The 23,030-nt window shown below is 35.1% G+C and overlaps 1 pseudogene; it reads left to right on the top strand.

The window, feature by feature from the left end:
* Positions 1-7,960: 7,960 nt before the first annotated feature.
* LOC149558567 (L-type lectin-domain containing receptor kinase IX.1 pseudogene) lies at positions 7,961-15,094 on the top strand (annotated as a pseudogene).
* The last annotated feature ends 7,936 nt before the right edge of the window (positions 15,095-23,030 follow it).

Genomic DNA, 23,030 nt, shown 5'->3' on the forward strand with positions numbered 1-23,030 from the left:
GATTATAGTTTCATTAGTGGAAAAACATTATGATGATGTTTTTTTCCTAGTTGATGTTGATTACAAATTTGTTCAAGAGGAAATTCCTAGAGTGAGATGGCTAAGGCCATTAAGTTGTGAGATTAATGTTGATGAAACCTCTACAACAATCATAGCATTACTTGTAGAAGAAGTGGACAAAGATGCTAAAGTTTTTGGTAACTATGAGTTGGCCAAATCAAAAAATTACTATGGAGTTGAAGATTGCTTCTATAATTAGGAAGAAGGATAAATTAGTAATGAAACTAAAGGAGAAATTTGGTGAAGGTGTCAAATAGGAAGAAGAAGAGGAAGAGGATGAAGAGGAAGAAGATGCTTAGATTCAAGCACCTCTAGCATTGACACAAGGTTAGGGTGACAATCAGAAAGAGGAAGAAACAAAGACTATAGAAGATGCTAAGGAACAAGAAGCCGAGAAAGCACCTATTCCTACTAATCAAAAGACAAAAAGGGCCAAGGTACAAGTAGTAACAAGACCTAAAAAGGTTGCTAAACCAAGCCAAACCAAACCTAAAACACCTACTATAATGACCAGTACACAATTTATTGCACAAAAGGCTAAAGAGAAAGTCAAGCCTAGAGAGCAAGAAGGTGCAACATAGAAAAGACCATGGAGAAAATATATTTCTCAAGCTGAATCTGATAAGGAAAGGATTGAATGTGGTGACAACAACCAATTCGAAGTGGTGATTCATAATTCCAATTAGAAATGTCTATTAAATGCATGTTTTATACTAGTTTATATCCATCTACTAAAAAAAAAAACTTAATTTTAAAAAGTGGCATTTTCATAACTCTTACTATATTTTTATGATATCTTTTTAATAACATAAAAAGGCATTTTATAGAGCTCAGAGTCAAGAATATTCTTATATAGATTTAATAGTGTTTTAATCAAATATAGTATATTATAATTAAAAAAATTTACAAGCATGTATTTTAACATTTGAAAAGGTGTCAATTTTGAGAAAGAAAAAAAAACACTAAATCATATCAAAAAATTTTTAAAATTATATGACATTCTAAAGGATAGAGTCCTCTTCTAGAATGTATAATTTTTCTCCTAGTTGGAATAGATTTGTTTTGAAAAATGTGGTGAGAGATGAAAACTATCAATTTCAAGTGAGTTGAAGTTTGAATCATTATAAAAGAGAAAACGTAGGTCTAAAGCTGATTTTTATTTTTGATTGTTCTAGCTATATATTTTATTTATAACATAGTCTAAGATCAAAGGAAAATCATTTTATTTCCATATAGTTTTGTGGTGGGAACTAGACCCCTAATTTTCAGCATTTTCAGCAGTTAAAAAATTAGCTAAAAATTATCTACAAAAATTAGAAAAATATATCAGTTCTTGTTCCAAAAAAAATTAAAAATTATAATCCTAAACTTCATCCATTTCTTCACATTTCACTAGTTTACTTCATTTTCAAATTCAAAATAATAATACCAATTTTATGTCATTGAAGGTGAACAGGTGTACTTTTGTTAGCCTTTTCCTTTACAATAGGGTGACACAGGTTTGTGCTTTTACCCCACAACATAATATACTATAGATGTCTCAAGGCCAAATCAAATAGCCAAGAGTGTGACATTGTAAACCTATCTGAGATCCTCCTTAGTCATCAACTAAACATGAATGAAGATCACATAAATGTATAAGTCAGTATGGGTTAAAAATTAGAATTACTCTATTATAAATTTTAACTTTAAATCACATATGTCATAACAAAAAAATGTATACACATATCAACAAAGAAGGATTTCATGTCTTTTCATGCCCCTCCTCTCTCATGTTAGGGTGTGTAGCCTTTGTAGCTGCATCTATTGTATCCTCCTCAAATACAAATTGATACTCAAAAAGATCACCTATGGGACCTAGATAAATATTCTTGCACATTATGCAAGTATGGGACATAGAAACATGTGATGAGCTCGCTGATGATGAACTTGCACGAACATCATCAACATGGGGAGGCAACACTGACCTAGCCTGGGATATCAATAGGATACTCAATCATGGATGACTCTAATAGTCTAAGAGCTAGCCTTTGTAATGATATCTGGATGTTGCACTAAAGGAGGGGGGAGACATTAATAGGGGGGGCAAGAGTGCTAGTTTTCTTCTATTGGGCAAAGGGTTTATTCTGAGAAGCTCCTCCTCTTATACCCATGTTGGGCCTCATGCTCCAATAGTTCACCTTGAGGTGTAACACAAATTTGGCATACAATTTTTTAATGAAATAAAATGGCACCTCTAAATTTTTGTGTGGAGGGATGCCAAAAGCCATCCACCAATAATCCCAAAAGTTCACATGCATAGCCTCATTTGTGCATTTTGGGCTTTGTGTGTTCTACTTATTTACTAGTTTTTGGTTCTACAAAAAAACTAACCATATCATCTTTAGTTATATTTAGGGCTACAACCTCATCATAGTCCAACCCATCATCAAACATGGCATACCTTTCCTCATGCTAGTAAAGAGCAATATTTGGTTATATGTGGTTCGCAAAACCCTCAATTCAGTGAGATTTTCAAATATCAAATATTTAATTCAAGGAGGGTTTTGAGGGGGTAGGGTATTGTTTCGTGGATGGTTTTGAGGGGGTACTAGATCATTTGGTGGAGGGTTACAAGAAACATTATTTCTTGCCTTAGTATCATCATTCGGGTCAGCGATACCTATTAATTTGCAAAACATAGTTTCTATTAAAACAACCTAAATTTCAATAATTTCTATTAAAAAAACCTAATTTTTAACTAATTCAATTTAAAATAACTAATTAAATATAATATTCATTCAAAAAAAAATTATTTTTATTTTTTTAAAACTTACCTTTATCTTATACCCGTTCAGAAATCCAATACCCAAATGTAGCTCAACAATAAAATGAAAAAATGCAAGGTAAAAAGAGCTCTCAATTTTTTTAAAATCTATGTCTCAGGTTTCAAGTATTTGATTTCATGATCCTGAACATATCCTTGCCAATAATGTTTCTCTACATTCAAAGAAAAAACACATATAGTTGTGATACCATTTCATTCAATCTATTTTGGATGATGGCTAGGTAAAGTTTGAGAAGATACAATAGATGATAATCCACCAGATATGTTTACCAAAGCAGTGGGCAAGGGAGAAGTTGAACTCCTCTTTAGTTCTAGTTGGTCTTCTAGACTAAACAAATAAAAGAATAGTAGATTCTAGAGTGGTTTGATATTCTAGTGAGAGCTACAGGTTTAATAATGCTATGATCAATCTCCAAGTAGGACTTTATTGTTGTGGAGTCTAATTAATCTCCAAGTGGGAGATTGTTGTGATGTGGAGCCTAATTAGACTTGGAGGTTAATATTTTCCCACTTTATTCAGTGTGATTTATATCCCAAATTATTACTATGAGGGTTTGGGGGAAGTGCTCCCAAGACGAGGTCAAGGGGTAGCTCCCCTGGCAGGGTCTTAGGGCAACAACCTAGGTGCACTCCCTATTGTAGTACAGGGTGGGGTTGAAGGAAAATACCCCTGCATGGGTTTTTGAGGGTAGCACCTCCCAACCAAAAAATAAATTGACTATTGTAAAGGTGCCGGTTTTTATTTTTCTATTGGATGACTTATTCTAGCCCTAATTGTGTAAGCAGCAAAAGCTTGTATAAAATGGCTTAGGGTTAGGGATTGTATTATGTATAATCAGATTGTAGCTTGTTGTAGTGGTATTGAGCTGTAAGGGATTTTCATCATTGAATAATAATAATATTGGACTTTTTGTTAGTGGATGTAGTCTAGGGATTGGGTGAACCACATTAAATCTATGTTTCTTGTGTTCTCTTCTATGCAATTTATTATTTTCTAATATTGGTTATATTTTCATGTAATTGTTATTTCTATGTATGGTTAATCCTAAAAGTATGTAGACCAAAAGATGAGGGTGATGTATGGATCAGGGACATCAAAATCCAAGGTAAAGCTTTAAGAGATAAACTAGTAAGGATAATGTATAAGAATCCATACCTCAAGTGGAAAAATATCCTAATAAAGAAAAATCTAAGAAATACTGATCCAATTGACATATTCAAGGAGAAAACACTCCCTAAATGATCACAAATTTGGAACTTCATGGTGGATTGTAGATTCTCCATCAAGGATAGACTAACATGGAACCTGGGTATGGGGAAAGAATCTCTCTTCTGGTTGGAATCTTGAGGAGGATATGGTGCTTTATAAAAGGATGGTAAACTAACACAATTAAGGTTGACACTTAAAGCTAGATCAAAAAAAGAGTTAAAATATATTTTGTGACCTTTGAGGATAGATGAAAAGCTTGGAAATGGAAGCATTTTAGGACATCAACCTCCCCTCTAAGGAAACAAAAGATTTGGAAAGAACATTATCAAACAAGAAAGTGACCCTCAATTTTGGCAAGGAAAAATTTATGTGGGATGGAAGCAAGAGTAGGCAATTCAACTCAAAGGATGAGTATTAAAATTCCTCTAGTCCCTCCAAATGAGCACAAAGGACTCCCTCCTTACAATATTATGTTGGAAGAAATCTTTTCTTCTTAATGAAATCGTATACCAAACCCCAAGTAGATGTCCTTTATGTGAAAATGAGGAAGAATGCATTTACTTTCTTTTTTTGCATTTCCCTTACTCAAGTCAATGTTGGAAATGGCTATATCCACAATTCGGGTGGCTATCAACATTACCAAGAACTATGACAGATATGCTACATGCTTGGTCCCTTCTATAAAATGATAGTATTTATAGCTCTTTATGGACATCTACACCTTCCATAGTATGATAGAAATTATGGAAGGAACATAATTGAATAATTTTTTAGGATAATAAGATGAATGTAGAATAACTTCTAATGAAAATTTAGATATTTGTCATTGAACTTACCAATAGTCAAGTTTTGAATAAATAAAAGGAGGCTATAATGTCTCATTAACTTGAGAAAAATGAGAAGCAACTTGATAGGACTAAAATTAACCCCCTTTATAGGAATAAGATAGAAATTTCAAAAAGAAAATTAAAGATGTTACAATGGAAACCACCCAAGGAGAGATGTTTTAAAGTCAATTTTGATGAAGCTTCAAGAGGGAATTTAGGCAGAGCAAGCACTATTTGTTGTATCCTTAACTCAGGAGGCATAGAGATAGAATACATGTATGTATGTATGTATGTATGTATGTATGTATGTATATGTATATATATGTATGTATATATATACATACATATATACATATACATACATACATACATATATACATACATACATACATATATATATATATATATATATATATATATATATATATACACATATACATATGTATATGTATACATACATGTATGTATACATATGCATACATCTATGTATATGTATATGTATATATACATGTATGTATATATATACATACATATATGTATATATACATATACATACATATATACATATACATATGTATAAATATATATACATATACATATACATATATATGTATGTATATACATAAATATATGTATGTATATATTATATATATGTATGTATGTATGTATATACATGTGTGTGTGTGTGTGTGCGCGCGCACGCATATATATAGGAATAGAAACTAACCATTTGGTAGAATTAACATCTTTAGTTGAAGGACTAGAAATGTGTAAAACTCTTGGTTGCAAGATTGTAGAGATTGAAGGAGATTCTTCAATATTAATAAATGTTATAAGGAAAGGATCCCTCTTTGATATGAGACTAGAATTAATTTTATCTATAGCCCTTAACCACTATGTCAACCCTTTTATGAGATCAAAATCAATCATATATATTAGGAGGGAAATCAAAGAACATATGAATTAGGTAGAGAAGAAATTCATACATAAGAAGTTAAAATTTTAATATAGGGACTCCATCTAAACTAGGGATGGTTTTGATTTTCTAGATTTTCAACCAAAGTTTTCATCTTATTATTCTGGGGAAGATTCAGGAGTCTTTCTTTGTCTTTTACCACTATCTACATCTTGCATTCAAAGTCAATATGATTAGATAAATAGATTCATTGTGAAAGATGGGGTTGGAGCATGCAAAAAATAGTTTAAGGTGAATTTTGAGGATCTAGAATTATTAAGGTTGGATTTGTTGGACATTCAGAATGATAGGGAGCCTCCTCTTTGCCCCCATTTTATTTAACTAAGTTGATAAAACACCCTTCAGTGTAACAAACTGATAATGGTGCTACTTATGATATATATTCTTAGTTCACAAGTGAATTATTCATTCCATTAGATGTATTTTCTAATGATTTAAATGCATATTTGATTTTTATTTAAGAAATACTTTTATTAACTTACATTTCATTCCTATGTCCTTTCTATATTCATGTTTTGTTACTTTTCATAGCTTTATCCTTAACATAAGTGCAAGATGTAATGCTTAGATTATATACAAAGCCTAATTGGAGGCAGAAGAAAGGAAATATGAGGGACGACTTAGAAGGAAGGTAGATAAATGTTACTTGGGACTAAAAGTTGATTATTTGAATGTATCCATGTATTTTATGATGTATCAAGGCTTAGGTTGTCCGTCTAACAATATTTTTTATCAAGTTAAAATAATCTATATATAAATGATATTAATTGGCTTAATTATATTTAATTCTAATATTGTCAAAATGCAAGTCATGAAAATCTTTTTAAAAAATCTAATTAAGCCAATTATAAAAAGATAAAGTTCTTATTAATGAATGGCATAATGTTTTCATTAATAAAATGGTGTGTTTTAAATCTAATTAAAATGTAACAATTGTAAAAAGATAAAAAAAGAAATTTATAAATGCATGACATAAAGTTGTCATTAGTTTCATACATATATCTTTTCATATGTTGTAAAATAATTTGTATTTTGTCCACAAAATTGAATTTTATCCCTACAAAAATTAGTATAGAAAAATAAAATTATTAAAAATGTGATTTATAAAATCATGAAAAATAGAAAAAAAAATATAAACATTTGAAATTCCATTTAACTTTTTAAATGCTATGATCTGATTGATCAATTAAATTAAGAAAAGAATTGAATAAATGTAATAGTATCCCACCTTTAACACAACCTAATTTTGTCTTTGCGAGAAACTAGTAGTGATTTGGTGAGAGGAATATGTCATTAAAAATTGTGATATTGATGTATTCCCCAATGTGTTGGAGTTGCAGGCCTTTTTATGAAAACAACGAAAATAATTTTTGAGCAGGTGACAAAATATTAATATACTGAGGACGGACTTCACAACTGAAAATTATGGACGTTGAAAACGAAATAGTGAAGTAATTACGACACACGGAAAGCCCTCAACGGCAATCATCGTACAACTTGCAGAAAAATATTATTTAAAAAACAAAAGCTATGTCATACAGAAAAATATTATTTAAAAAACAAAAGCTATGTCATACATTTCAAGGAGTAAAATTAAAAGTTACGACAAAATGGTATCCAAAATAACACAATGAACCGGAGAGGAACTATTCTACCAGATCGACTAGGCCGGTATAATGAGAACAGTAATAGCTGTCAGCAAACTAGCAATCCCGCCATCCATGAAATATCGACGACGCCTAGAAACAACTGCTGGAATCGCAAAATATTTGTGTTTGTTCGCATGTACTAAACGAATCAGACAACTGATTCGATATATAATCATATATTGCAAGTACTGCAAACATTTCTTAAAACTCTTACTCTTCATAGGCGCACAATGCGGTCTCGATCAAATCGTTATCGCATCAAAGTCCATGCTAAACAGATATACAAACAAATCCTTAGGGCTGCCAGAAAATTATCTGTCTTCTACGTTCTTTGATTCTGATTGTATATCATTGAAGAATGTGATGCAAAATCTCTTACACAATCAGAACAAGTAAATTATCTGAAATCAAATGGCAAAAGTCTACCATCCTCTACCCACCCTCTTCTTCTTATGCTGTGTTTATTCTTTCTCCGGTTTGTCACATGCAGGAAGCGGCCTTAGGTTTCAGTTTCCTCCTCTCACAGATGTAAAACTTGTAAATGATGCCTATGTTCAGGGAGACAAGCTTCAGCTCACCAGAAATGAAGCATCAATAGACTTAGGCAATAGCTTTGGTTGGGCAGTTTATAATAAATCTGTTCCTCTATGGGACAACACCTCTGGAGCTCTGTCAAACTTCTTTGCCCATTTCCAATTCATCATCAGCCAGAGCAATAATTATTTTTACAACTATGGAGATGGACTCGCATTCTTCTTGTCCCCTTTCCAGTTGGAGCCACCAGAGAGAGCTTTTGGCGGAGGTCTAGGCTTGTTCAACGAGACGACTATTAATGGATCATACTATCAGATGGTTGCTGTGGAATTTGACACTTATAAGAATGAATGGGATCCTGATGACGATCATGTTGGAATCAACGTCAACAGCAGTTTCTCAAAGTTCAATGTTTCTCTCAGCCAGTTGAATGCAAAGTCTCGCTCTTCTACCCAAGATCTCAAGAATGGACATCCATGGGATGCGTGGGTGGATTACGACGGCGGACAAAAGAGGCTGCATGTATTTCTCTTGTATAATGACACCAACACTAATGTTTCCAAGCCCAAAAGACCTCTGTTTTCCTATGATATTGACCTGCGTGAATTTCTTCCAGAAAACATCAAGGTTGGCCTCTCGGCTTCCACTGGACAATCAACAGAGACACACATTGTGAAAGCTTGGGATTTTGCTTGTGAATATTCGTGGGAAACCTCACCCGCGGCTCCTCCGGGAAAAGCTTACAACCGCGAAGAGAACATTTCCATTGAAGAGGACAAGAAAAAGAGCAATCCTGTTAACGCTTGTGTGATATCGCTGTTCTGCATCGTGATGGTCATATGTGGTTTCATATTCCTCAGATGGCAATGGAATTTGAGAGATGGAAAGACCGGTGGCGAGGCAAGAGATGAAATCGATGTGGAGCTGGAGAAATGGATTTCTCGGGGTCCCCGAAGTTTCTCCTATGCGGAGCTCTGTGTTGCGACAAGAAACTTCTGCCACGATGAAAAGCTTGGTCAAGGTGGCTTCGGCAGCGTCTACAGAGGAATCCTCCCCGGAACAGTGGAGGCTGTGCCTGTAAAGAGAGTTTCCCAAGGTTCCAAACAGGGAAGAAAAGAGTACGTTGCTGAGATTACCATAATCAACATGCTCAGACACCGTAACCTGGTGCAGCTATTGGGATGGTGCCATGAAAAAGGTGAGCTGCTTCTTGTTTATGAATACCTGCCGAACGAGAGCCTGGATAGACATATTTTTGGGAAGGAGAGGGACACTCTGCCTTCGAACTCAAGATATAGTATTGCATATGACATAGCGTGTGCTCTTGTTTATCTGCACGAAGATGAAGGAGGTGGATAGAGTGGATCAAAGACAAACATGAATGCAATGATAAACATTCAAATGAATAAGAAAAACACAAAGACATCAAGCTGTGCTACAGCACTTAATACATAAGTAAAATCTATTACAAGTCATTAGAAATCTTTAGAATGCTACAGCATTCTATCCACTCATGATCCACAATGAGAAACCCAAAATGGGCTCTACTGATCCACCATGATCAGATAAACATCTGATACTCAAATCTTTACATAATGCCTCTATTTATAGAGGTCTGAGAACTCTCTAGAGTATCAAACACATGTATTGCATGACATATAATATTAATATATATCAATTAATATATGCAACTACTGGTAGTTGAAGACTGATTCTGAAATGACCTTGGGCAGCTGTATGCAGCTGTTTGTCTGTGGCTATGGACGGCTCTGCGGCTGTGGATGGTGGGAGAAATTAATACTGCCAACACTCTCCCTTAATTTCTTCCACTAATGCTACTGCATTTATATTGTTTTCCCTCATTATAATTACTTCGGATTTTACGGCTTACCCCTAACCAATGCAATTCTAAAGTGGTTTCAAGCTCACCACAAACTTCTCAAACATTACACAAATGGTTTCAAGATCACAATAAACTTTGCACTCCAATGGTTTACAAACCAAGCATTCATTGGTTCTACTGACCATGAATCATCACTATGGGGAAATTATCATCACTCTGGGCCTTTCTCTTTTGTATCTGCATCAAACTAATTATTGAGTCCATATAAAAAGAAATCCATCTACCGAGATACATGGGTGCCTAGCCGCTGTACTCGCCAGTTCTATAGAAATCCTTTTCAGATACATGGTTCATCAATACATTCAGTCAAACTCTAGGGTGTTGGGTACAACCGATAATGCACCCCTTACAAAAGATTATTAACAAGCAATTCTCATTCAATCTTCATCACTTGATTGGAGGATATCAATTCAGCAATCTACTATTACATGACCACATTTGATATGACAAAGCCTTAAACATTATCTCATCCAAATTCCAACACTTAAACTCCAAATCAACACACACAGAGACCTTTGCACTATGACAACAAGCTTTAGCACACCATCTCACCTTTTATTACACCTAAGATAACTAACTTAACTTTAACAACAAACACAAACATAATAAAAATTTTCATGATCAATATCTTCCATGTCATGTGTATGCATTCTTTGGCACTCCCGCTTGCACAAAGATGCTCCACATGCTTCTAATCTATGAATGATAGTGTCACACAACACTAACTCAAACAAACTTCAACTTTGGCTTTCTTCTTTTCACATCTTCTTTGTTTCTCATAGCAATCTCTTGACTCGTTCTTCTCTTTATTCTTGCAGAAGATAACTTCAAATGTCATTGCTTGTTGGGCTACGTTGCCACAACACTCTTCATCAATTTTAAACTTCTTGAGCTCTCCACGATCTCTAGGATCATATTCCATTAGCTTTGATACCACTTGAAGGAGGTGGATAGAGTGGATCAAAGACAAACACGAATGCAATGATAAACATTCAAATGAATAAGCAAAACACAAAGACATCAAGTTGTGCTACAGCACTTAATACATAAGTAAAATCTATTACAAGTCATTAGAAATCTTTAGAATGCTACAGCATTCTATCCACTCATGATCCACAATGAGAAACCCAAAATGGGCTCTACTGATCCACCATGATCAGATAAACATCTGATACTCAAATCTTTACATAATGCCTCTATTTATAGAGGTTTGAGAACTCTCTAGAATATCAAACACATGCATTGCATGACATATAATATTAATATATATCAATTAATATATGCAACTACTGGTAGTTGAAGACTGATTCTGAAATGACCTTGGGCGGCTGTATGCAGCTGTTTCTCTGTGGCTGTGGACGGCTCTGCGGCTGTGGATGGTGGGAGAAATTAATACTACCAACACTCCCCCTTAATTTATTCCACTAATGCTACTGCATTTATATTGTTTTCCCTCATTATAATTACTTCGGATTTTACGGCTTACCACTAACCAATGCAATTCTGAAGTGGTTACAAGCTCACCACGAACTTCTCAAACATTACACAAATGGTTTCAAGATCACAATAAACTTTGCACTCCAATGGTTTACAAACCAAGCATTCATTGGTTCTACTGACCATGAATCATCACTATGGGGAAGCTATCATCACTCTGGGCCTTTCTCTTTTGTATCTGCATCAAACTAATTATTGAGTCCATATAAAAAGAAATCCATCTACCGAGATACATGGGTGCCCAGCCGCTGTACTCGCCAGTTCTAAAGGAATCCTTTTCAGATACATGGTTCATCAATACATTCAGTCAAACTCTAGGGTGTCGGGTACAACCGATAATGCACCCCTTACAAAAGATTATTAACAAGCAATTCTCATTCAATCTTCATCACTTGATTGGGGGATATCAATTCGGCAATCTACTATTACATGACCACATTTGATATGACAAAGCCTTAAACATTTTCTCATCCAAATTCCAACACTTAAACTCCAAATCAGCACACACAGAGACCTTTGCACTATGACAACAAGCTTTAGCACACCATCTCACCTTTTATTACACCTAAGATAACTAACTTTAACAACTAACACACATATTTCAAACACAAACATAATAAAAATTTTCATGATCAATATCTTCCATGTCATGTGTATGCATTCTTTGGCACTCCTGCTTGTACAAAGATGCTCCACATGCTTCTAATCTATGAATAATAGTCTCACACAGCACTAACTCAAACACACTTCAACTTTGGCTTTCTTCTTTTCTCAGCTTCTTTGTTTCTCATAGCAATCTCTTGACTTGTTCTTCTCTTTATTCTTGCAGAAGATAACTTCAAATGTCATTGCTTGTTGGGCTACATTGCCACAACACTCTTCATCAATTTTAAACTTCTTGAGCTCTCCATGATCTCTAGGATCATATTCCATTAGCTCTGATACCACTTGAAGGAGGTGGATAGAGTGGATCAAAGACAAACACGAATGCAATGATAAACATTCAAATGAATAAACAAAACACAAAGACATCAAGCTATACTACATCACTTAATACATAAGTAAAATCTATTACAAGTCATTGGAAATCTTTAGAATGCTACAGCATTCTATCCACTCATGATCCACAATGAGAAACCCAAAATGGGCTCTACTGATCCACCATGATCAGCTAAACATCTGATACTCAAATCTTTACATAATGCCTCTATTTATAGAGGTCTGAGAACTCTCTAGAATATCAAACACATGTATTGCATGACATATAATATTAATATATATCAATTAATATATGCAACTACTGGTAGTTGAAGACTGATTCTCAAATGACCTTGGGTGGTTGTATGCAGTTGTTTGTCTGTGGTTGTGGACGGCTCTGCGGCTGTGGATGGTGGGAGAAATTAATACTGCCAACATTCTCCCTTAATTTCTTCCACTAATGCTACTGCATTTATATTTTTTTCCCTCACTATAATTACTTCGGATTTTACAGCTTATCCCTAACCAATGCAATTCTGAAGTGGTTTCAGGCTCACCACAAACTTCTCAAACATTACACAAATGGTTTCAAGATCACAATAAACTTTGCACTCCAATGGTTTACAAACCAAGCATTCATTGGTTCTATTGACCATGAATCATCACTATGGGGAAACTATCATCACTCTAGGCCTTTCTCTTTTGTATCTGCATCAAACTAATTATTGAGTCCATATAAAAAAAAATCCATCTACCGAGATACACGGGTGCCCAGCCGCTGTACTCACCAGTTCTATAGGAATCCTTTTCAGATACATGGTTCATCAATACATTCAGTCAAACTCTAGGGTGTCGGGTACAACCGATAATGCACCCCTTACAAAAGATTATTAACAAGCAATTCTCATTCAATCTTCATCACTTGATTGGGGGATATCAATTCAGCAATCTACTATTACATGACCACATTTGTTATGACAAAGCCTTAAACATTTTCTCATCCAAATTCCAACACTTAAACTCCAAATCAGCACACACAGAGACCTTTGCACTATGACAACAAGCTTTAGCACACCATCTCACCTTTTATTACACCTAAGATAACTAACTTAACTTTAACAACTAACACACATATTTCAAACACAAACATAATAAAAATTTCATGATCAATATCTTCCATGTCATGTGTATGCATTCTTTGGCACTCCTGCTTGAACAAAGATGCTCCACATGCTTCTAATCTATGAATGATAGAGTCACACAGCACTAACTCAAACACACTTCAACTTTGGCTTTCTTCTTTTCTCAGCTTCTTTGTTTCTCATAGCAATCTCTTGACTTGTTCTTCTCTTTATTCTTGCAGAAGATAACTTCAAATGTCATTGCTTGTTGGGCTACGTTGCCACAACACTCTTCATCAATTTTAAACTTCTTGAGCTCTCCACGATCTCTAGGATCATATTCCATTAGCTCTGATACCACTTGAAGGAGGTGGATAGAGTGGATCAAAGACAAACACGAATGCAATGATAAACATTCAAATGAATAAGCAAAACACAAAGACATCAAGTTGTGCTACAGCACTTAATACATAAGTAAAATCTATTACAAGTCATTAGAAATCTTTAGAATGCTACAGCATTCTATCCACTCATGATCCACAATGAGAAACCCAAAATGGGCTCTACTGATCCACCATGATCAGCTAAACATCTGATACTCAAATCTTTACATAATGCCTCTATTTATAGAGGTCTGAGAACTCTCTAGAATATCAAACACATGTATTGCATGACATATAATATTAATATATATCAATTAATATATGCAACTACTGGTAGTTGAAGACTGATTCTAAAATGACCTTGGGCAACTGTATGCGGCTATTTGTCTATGGCTGTGGATGGTGGGAGAAATTAATACTGCCAACAGAAGTGTGGATTCAGTGGGTTGTTCACAGAGACGTCAAGGCAAGCAACATAATGTTGGATTCCGATTTCAATGCCAAGCTGGGTGATTTTGGTTTGGCAAGAGTGGTATAGCATGATCAAACAGCCTCCCATATGACCATGGTGGCGGGGACGTTGGGGTATTTAGCTCCCGAGTGTGTCATAACGGGGAAGGCCAGTCCAAAGGCTGACGTGTACAGTTTTGGGGCGGTTACACTTGAAATTGCCTGCGGAAGGCGATCGTATGACCACACACTTATTGAACATAATTGCAGATTGGTGGAATGGGTTTGGGATTTGTATGGACAGGGTAAGCTGCTGCAGGCCGGGGATGAGAAATTGAAGGGAAATTTTGATGAGAAGGAAATGAAGTGGTTGATGTTGGTGGGACTGCTGTGTTCTCATCCAAACCCACCATCGAGACCCACAATGAGAGATGTGATGAAAATGTTGAAATGGGAAGCTGAATTGCCGTATGTTCCTCTCGATTTGCCGGTTGCAGTGTACAGTCAATCTGATCGGCATGATATGACGTCAGCATCATCCGGTGTCAGCGATTCCTCCTTGTCGTCAAGCTGCAATATGGCAGGGAAGTCGTCTGTTGTCCCGTTGCCCAAGTCTTCAAGTAGCTCCGCAAAAATGTCGAGCCCTCTGTTGTTTCGCATAGAGACCCCACAAGTTTGAAATGGTTAAACCTGAGAAAATTCTTAATCGTCAACTCTGAGATATTGTACATTTTATCTACAAAAGGTTCTTTCTTGATTGGAGCGAGCAGGTGGATGATTCTCTCGATTTACCATAAAATTAGTAATTGTATTGTTTATGTGTAATGGGTCCATCAAAGATGTGTGGAAGTTCAACTGAAAAATAAAAATTGTTATTTTTTTTAATATATTTGTATGGTAGATTATGTCAATTTGTAGGTTATCTACTAAATATTTTTTTTATATAATAAATATTTTAATAGATAAGTAATTGTTAGTGTAGTTTTTTATTTTTTCTATTTTGCTAGGTTTTTCTTACACTTTTAATAATCTCGCTTAGGTTAATAAAGCATGTCTTATTAGGTGAATGGTTGTGAGGTGTCACCTTCCTACATGTGAGCATCCATTAGCTATCTTGGGAAGATACTTTGCTATCTTTAGTCCGATAGATGGTTGCTCTTCATTGGTTGGTGTTGCCACCTCCTCCCTCTTCCTAGCCTATATAAGCATGCTACCTGGCTTGTATTTGCATCTATTGTTTTTGCATCCTCTTAATGTTATTTTGCTTCCAGCATTTGCATTACTCTCTTGGAGACTAACTCTGTGTTACTATTTTGATTTTGTATCATCTGCATTCACAGTTTAGATATTTACTCTTTGCACTAGTTTTCTGGGTTATTAATCTTATCATATTCTAACATGGTATCAAAGCTTTTCTATGTGCAAGAGTACATTTTAGTTTCCTTATTTGAGAGATTCAAGGGGGGGCAAATAAATTTTATTGTAGTTTTTTGAAAAACAAAGTATGCTCTTCTCTTGCATCTTTGGATGATCCTGAGAATCAGAAAAGTTTTGACAAAAACGGTTTTTCTCTAGGGTTTCAATCTCAAATCTGACAACCAACTTGCATATTTGGAATTTTCAATCAGTTTTGCAGGTTCCAGCATGTCATTGATGGACTTAGGAAGCTGATCCAGCATTTGCATGTCATATTCTGGTTGCTGGGGTCGGTTTTTGATTTTTGGAGCCATTTTTTACTGTTAAAGGCATCTAATTTACACTACAGCAGCATCTTTTGTATATCAAAAAATAAAACCCTTTCTGGGTTTTGTTTGCAGCCCCGAAAAACCATCTGGGTATCTTTTAGATTTTGCATGCAAGCTGTATATTTTTCAGAATCGAGCATGCAAAGCTACAGTCATACCCCTCTCCGTTGGCAGTTGTAGATTTAAATGCAGTTTTCAAATGTCTCGTTCTTGCTCATACGGACTCCGATTTTGATGATTCTTGTTATGAACTTGGCTATTCTTTTGTGCTTTATCCACTAGTGGAGTTGTTTTTTTATTTTCATGCATGAATTCTTCATAAATTGCAGATTCTCAGCCGTGACTGTGCACAGTTCTCATTTTGGAAACTTCGGAGGATCATAACTTTCTCATATGACCTTGTATCAAGGCGATTCTTCTTTTGAAAGTGCATGATTTTTCGAGTAGATCGCAGTGGTGCTTTTTTTTTTTTTATTATTGTGCCCAAGTTTCACTTCTAGCATATGCTCTTCATGAGGGTTTGTAATGCATTGAAATCAAGACCACTAAGTATTTCTTTCTAGTGGTAGTTGTAAACACACTAGAATAAACTCCCAAATCAGATTTCTTTGGAGGGGGGTTCTTTGATTGAGTAAAAAGGGGGGGGGGGGGGGGGGGGGGGGGGGGGCATTGTCGTGGCTGGAAATTCTCTTCTTTCTAGCATTTCTTCTCTGCATTTCTTCATCATGGATCAAACAAATATGCCCATCCTAACTCCATACAATTACTTTGAGTGGAAATCACGCATGACAATTTACTTAAGGAAAGCTGGATTAAATAGGATAACTATGGGACTTGAAACTGAACCTACTAAAGATGAAGATAAGCCTAAGTAGTTTAACAAATGTGATGAGGCATTTGGAACATTGTGTTTGTCTGTTTCTCCTGACTTTCTATTTCACATTAAGTCTTTGGATACACCAAATGAAGTATGGACAAAGCTAGAAACACTATTTGGCACACAAGATTCAATGAGGGGTCATATGTTGAAAAATGAATTAATTAGTTTGAGTCCAGGCAATTTCAACACAATCCAAGATTTCTTCACCAAATTGAAATCACTAAGGCTGCAGTTAAAACAATGTGAAATTGAAAAGAAAGATGAACAACTGATTCTTAGTATTCTCTCTAAGCTAAGTTTAGAATATTCTGTGTTTGTCTCTACCTTCTATGCTACTAAGGGTGCACTTGGTACTCAATTCACCATGCCATCTTTAGATGATTTTTCTATCAATCTCACTCAAGAACAGGACAAGCTAATCCAATTGGGAATTCTTAAGTCCTCTAAGTCACATGCCTTGGCTGCTAACCAAGGCACAAAAGAACAACAAGGACAAAGTAGTAACAACAATAGTAAGGACAAGAAACAAAAGAATAGCGAGGAGAAGAAGGATCAGATATCGATTTCTTCAAAAGAAACTATTGATACACCATCTTCCAAGTGCGATAAGCCTAAGAAAGAAAAGATCAAATGTGCCTATTGTAAAAGACCTGGTCATGACGAACATAAATGTTTGTAGAAACAACTTGATCACTTGACATACATTCTTGAGAAGAATAATATCAGTGTTCCTGAGGCTATCAAACAAAGTTCTAATGAAGGGTCTAACAAGGAAAAAGAAAACAGCAAGGGGAAAGGAAAGGGCAAGGCCCTTTTTGCAGTTGCTTCCTCACCATCCACTTGGGTTCTTGATTCGGGTGCTTCACACCAAATGGCTTCATCTAAGGAAGAACTTCCATCCTTGGAGGCGTGTACTATGCCTTCTATTTTGATGGGTGATAACACTCTTGTTGAGGTGTGTGGGAGAGCGTCTGTTGATGTGGGGGATGGCACATTCCATGATGTTCCTTGTGTACCCTCATTGTCAACTAATTTCCAATCGGTACACCAGATCACTCACACAGGTTTAGGCAAGTGGGTTGAGTTCACTCCTAGTTCAGTGGAGATATGTGAGTTGCACAATGATTCTACAGTTGCAGTTGGGAGAGCAGATCATCAGTCACAACTCTATATGTTTTCTCACTTTGTTCCTAATCCTCCTTTGACTGTTTCACTCATTCACTCTAATGATGTGAGCAGATTATGGCATGAGTGGTTTGGCCATCTTAACTTCCACTACTTGCATCAGCTTAACCAGCAGAGCATGGAAACAGGGTTGCCTTCTACTTTGACATTGGAGTCACTTGGAATACATGATAGATCTTCTAATGGGTCAAATTCACTTGAGCAGTCTTCTACCTCCACTTTTGATGTAGAGAGTGATTCAGAGGACTCACCTCCTTCCTCTCTTAGTCATCATTCATAGGTTGATGATTCTCCTCTAGATTCTCCATCTTCTGGTCCACTTTAAGCTAGACAGACCTTGCAGTTTGCATGTAATTGGGTTGGGGATCCATCAGACACCAAGCAGACTCGTTTACAATTCCAAGATGCTCTACATATCTTCATTGCTACTGCCTCAAATCCACAGTTCTTTCATGAGGCTTCTGGTATTTCTGAGTGGGATACAGCTATGCAGGAAGAGTATAGTTCCTTGATAAGGAACCACACTTGGGATCTTGTCCCTTTTTCTAAGGGAAGAAAACTTGTTCGATGTAAGTGGATCAACTGGACAAAATTTGCAAGCTTTGCTAGAGGTGCGGGATGCTTCATCTTTTGGGGGGGCCTCTTCCTCTCACTTGGAGTCCTAATTTTCTTTGGGGAGTCTCTTTTCTCTCTCTTTTGGGGGAATTTTATGTACATGGGTACCTCATCAGGCTTGACTTGCTGGGACCCATTTCTACATCCACCTAAGCTTCGCTTATGGGGGGGTGTTAGTGTAGTTTTTTATTTTTCCTATTTTGCTAGGTTTTTGCTACACTTTTAATAATCTCGCTTAGGTTAATAAAGCATGTCTTATTAGGTGAATGGTTGTGAGGTGTCACCTTCCTACATGTGAGCATCCATTAGCTATCTTGGGAAGATACTTTGCTATCTTTAGTCTGATAGATGGTTTCTCCTCATTGGTTGGTGTTGCCACCTCCTCCCTCTTCCTAGCCTATATAAGCATGCTACCTGGCTTGTATTTGCATCTATTGTTTTTGCATCCTCTTAATATTATTTTGCTTCCAGCATTTGCATTACTCTCTTGGAGACTAACTCTGTGTTGCTATTTTGATTTTGTATCATCTGCATTCACAGTTTAGATATTTACTCTTTGCACTAGTTTTCTGGGTTATTAATCTTATCAGATTCTAACAGTAATAGCTTCTAATTAATTATGTATTCATTCACATGATTCTAAACACAATTAAGACAAGAGACTCAAAACATCAAGGTTCATGTCATTTGCATTTTTAGTTACTAAGAAATAGAAGAATAGCTTAAGATAGTAGAAGATAAGAAGAGGGTGAGAAGTAGGTAGAATGTTTTTGAAATTAATGTTAGTCACTTTTGCAACTAAATGGTTAATTTGAAGTAGTAAAAGAAATGCAGGTATCTCTAAACTAGACTTATCTACCCATGGCGATTTGGAGAGAATTTTTTTTAAAAGGTCAAACATAACTCCAACTGGAGATTCGAGAGAAATACAGATACTATTAAGAGTAGACACATGTTGGTCAAAAAAATCGCATGACCATTGAAAGTTCAAAGAGTGTGATCTGCAATAGAACTAAAATAAGCATAGATTGCAATAGCATGGATTCAAATCATAAAGCAACCCAGGAAAAAACATATATAATACCCAAGTTAAAACTAAGAACCTTGTAAAATAGATCTCCAACTTCTCAACTTCCCATTCCTTGATATCTCTAAGTAGATTGTTAATATATAAAGTTTGACTAGTTTGTTTGCTCATTGTCACTATACCAAGTATATGTCAAGAAATTTGAAACTAACGAAGAGAGAAAAGTGTTAGTGATGTCAAAAAATTGAGTAGGTCTTTGAATTTATCAAAGCCATTTAGTCTCTTAAACAAACATGAAGGCTCTAAAACTAGAGGATTTTGGCCTAGGGTGCAATAGTAACACATTGCTTGAGTGACTGTGAGATGCCAATTCAATTCTAGGAAAGACATAATTTTGGTCTAAAGATGGAGTGGAAAAAAATTGACAAGACAATAAAATTTATAGGCAAATTAAATACTAATAAATTATTGCAAGTGCGAAAAAAAATCTCAAGAAGTTATGTAAATCAACAATTCAAATGTATTTTGTCATAAGCACTAAAAACCATAAAAGTATATACATTGTTTTCAATTACAAGTCACCTTATTTGTATCCTCACAAAAATGAATTTAAAAAGTACTTTAGTAGATACCAATCAAAATATTTCTCCACTCTACAAACTAATTTGAATTCTACAGTTAAGGAGCATAAACATAGCAGGAAAGATCATTAACTTTTCATTCAAACCCAAAGTAAGTTTAACAATACACCTATCATAAAATCAAAAAATTTAGTATTCAATGCTCAATGGAACCCATAAGCATATAGCCCCAAGTCATGGTCTAAGTAGTAAGGAAGAGAATTTTGAAGATGTTGACATAGATTGAAGACCTGATGAGCATGTTCACAGACAAATGTGACTGAAATAATGTTGCATAACTTTTGTAAAGAATGAAATGTTCCACCTTAATTGTTGAAAAATGTATTGTAGTCTAGTAGCCTTAATTCTCATTTAAAGTTGTAAGCTATAATAATTTAAAAGAAGTGCATCCCATATAAAACAAGTGCAATTGGATTGTAAAGTAACTAACTTATATCATGCCTCTATGCAAGAGTACTATTTTTAGTAGTTTTCAAGGTAACATATCAATTTTTTAGGACATCTTTCATGGCTAGTTAAAAGCCTGATCTGCAGAGTTACAAATACAACAATCAATAGAACAACTTTGAAACATAAAGGATTTGTTAAAGGATTAATTTCATTTTATTTTATTACATTACCTTTACTACCTTCTTGAGATTTCCCTTTATACACATGTGTTCCAATTTAATAATTAAATAATTATTAAATGTCATTTTCCTCTTAGGATTTCCCTTTTATGTTTTACAATCTCCTTCTATAAGGATTGATCAATTGTAAATTTCAATTCATTCTTTTAGTCTGATAATATATTCTTCCATATTTTCAAAGTCAAACCCTTGCCTTCTCTTATATTTTTCTTCTCTGTGACAGGTTCTTGCATGTAGGTGTTTTACTAGATCTGTAGATTTGTTCTCATCACGTCATTCATGGTATCGAAGCCATCTTTGTAGCTTGTTCATTTGTTTAAAAAAAGCAGAAATGAGGGTTTGTTAGATCAATTCCTTTTTTTCCAGTATTTTTTTATGCAAATAGGAGTTTCTCTTAAAATTGAAGCTCTTTGAGTCCAAACAAACATCACGGTTGGATTCAAAGCATGTCAAAATCCTTATTTTCTTATAAAACTTGTCAAATTTGGAAATGGATCACTGGTAAGGTAAAACAATTGCTCCCAAATCTGGATACATTTCTCAGGGAAGTGATTTTATGATTGTTAGCACAAAAATTGATATTTTGGCATAAAATTGAGGTTTTCTAGCTCTAAAATCAAGATTTTTTGACACAAAACTATGATTTTGGCATGTAAATCAAGGCTTTCTAGTACAATTTTTTTTTTCATAAAAATTGAGAGGATTTTAGGTACATGACTGGCATGCTTCCCGAGGCAATTTTGGGGTGGAATCGACACACTTCTCGAGGTGAATTTTTGAACAAAACTTGCATGCGTCCCGAGATAAATTCTAGTAGAAATTAGTATAATTCTCGATGTTATTTTTGGTACTAGAAGGCATGCTTCCCAAAGCATTTTGGCAAGATCTTGAGGCTGTGATTATTTATTTTGCCCTTCCAACTCTTTTTTGAACTACCTCTAGTTTTTTGGCTCTAACTTGAGCATGGGGAGGCATTTTTGGGCAAACAAGATATCATCACAAAGTTGATTCCAAGAAAGACATGACGGTGAAGGTATTTTTTGGATTTTTTTCTAGTTTGGCACCTATTTTTTAGTCAATTTTTTATGATTCTTTCTACATTCTAGGGGGCATAGCTTGCTTGTTTTAGCTCCATTTTCTAATCTGAAAGAAGAGATGCAAATCTCTTCTCAAGCACTTTCCAGATTCTCTATTAATTTTGTCAGTTTTTTTTTGAAGCTACATGTGATTCTCAAACCAAATCTTTTTTGCTCTTTTCTTGTGTATGCATTCTTTATGGGATCTAGTCTTCAGTTTTTTGCATTATGGGGGGTGTTTTATATAATTATTTTTATCATTTACATCAGTAAATCAAAACTATTCAAAAACAAAAAACTTTCTAAAACAATGGCTAAGACCTCTTCTTGTCAGTAACTTCCGACCCCTCATAATTATCACACATGGAAGTCTCTGATGACATGGCTTCTCTGATTAAAAGGGTTGTGGTCTTGTTTACATTGAGTGCAACCAATTTTACAGAGGCCTTTTGCAGTCATGTAGAATAGGAACAAGATGGATGAGGATATGGGGTTGATTTCTTTACAGGTATTTGACAATCTATAGTTTCATCTTGATGGGTGCAATATCCCTCTAGCTATGTGGACCAAGCTTAACGGATTATTTGGTATAGTGCATGAGTTCAGGGTACATCAAATTGAGGCAGAGCTTACCTCTCTTGTACCAAATTCTTTTCCTTCCATTGAGGACTTCTTGATAAAGTTCAAACAATAGAGATCTTTATTGCAAGGTTGTGAGAAGATCAAGACTGACATTGAATGCATTTACCTTATTCTTTCTAAGCTTCATGGAAATTTTTAGAGTTTTACTTCTACCTTCCATTCCACCATGGATGCT

The sequence above is a fragment of the Cupressus sempervirens genome, chromosome 5 (genome assembly GCF_028749045.1).
Source record: "Cupressus sempervirens isolate cs-2001-9-10 chromosome 5, ASM2874904v1, whole genome shotgun sequence".
NCBI lineage: Eukaryota > Viridiplantae > Streptophyta > Pinopsida > Cupressales > Cupressaceae > Cupressus > Cupressus sempervirens.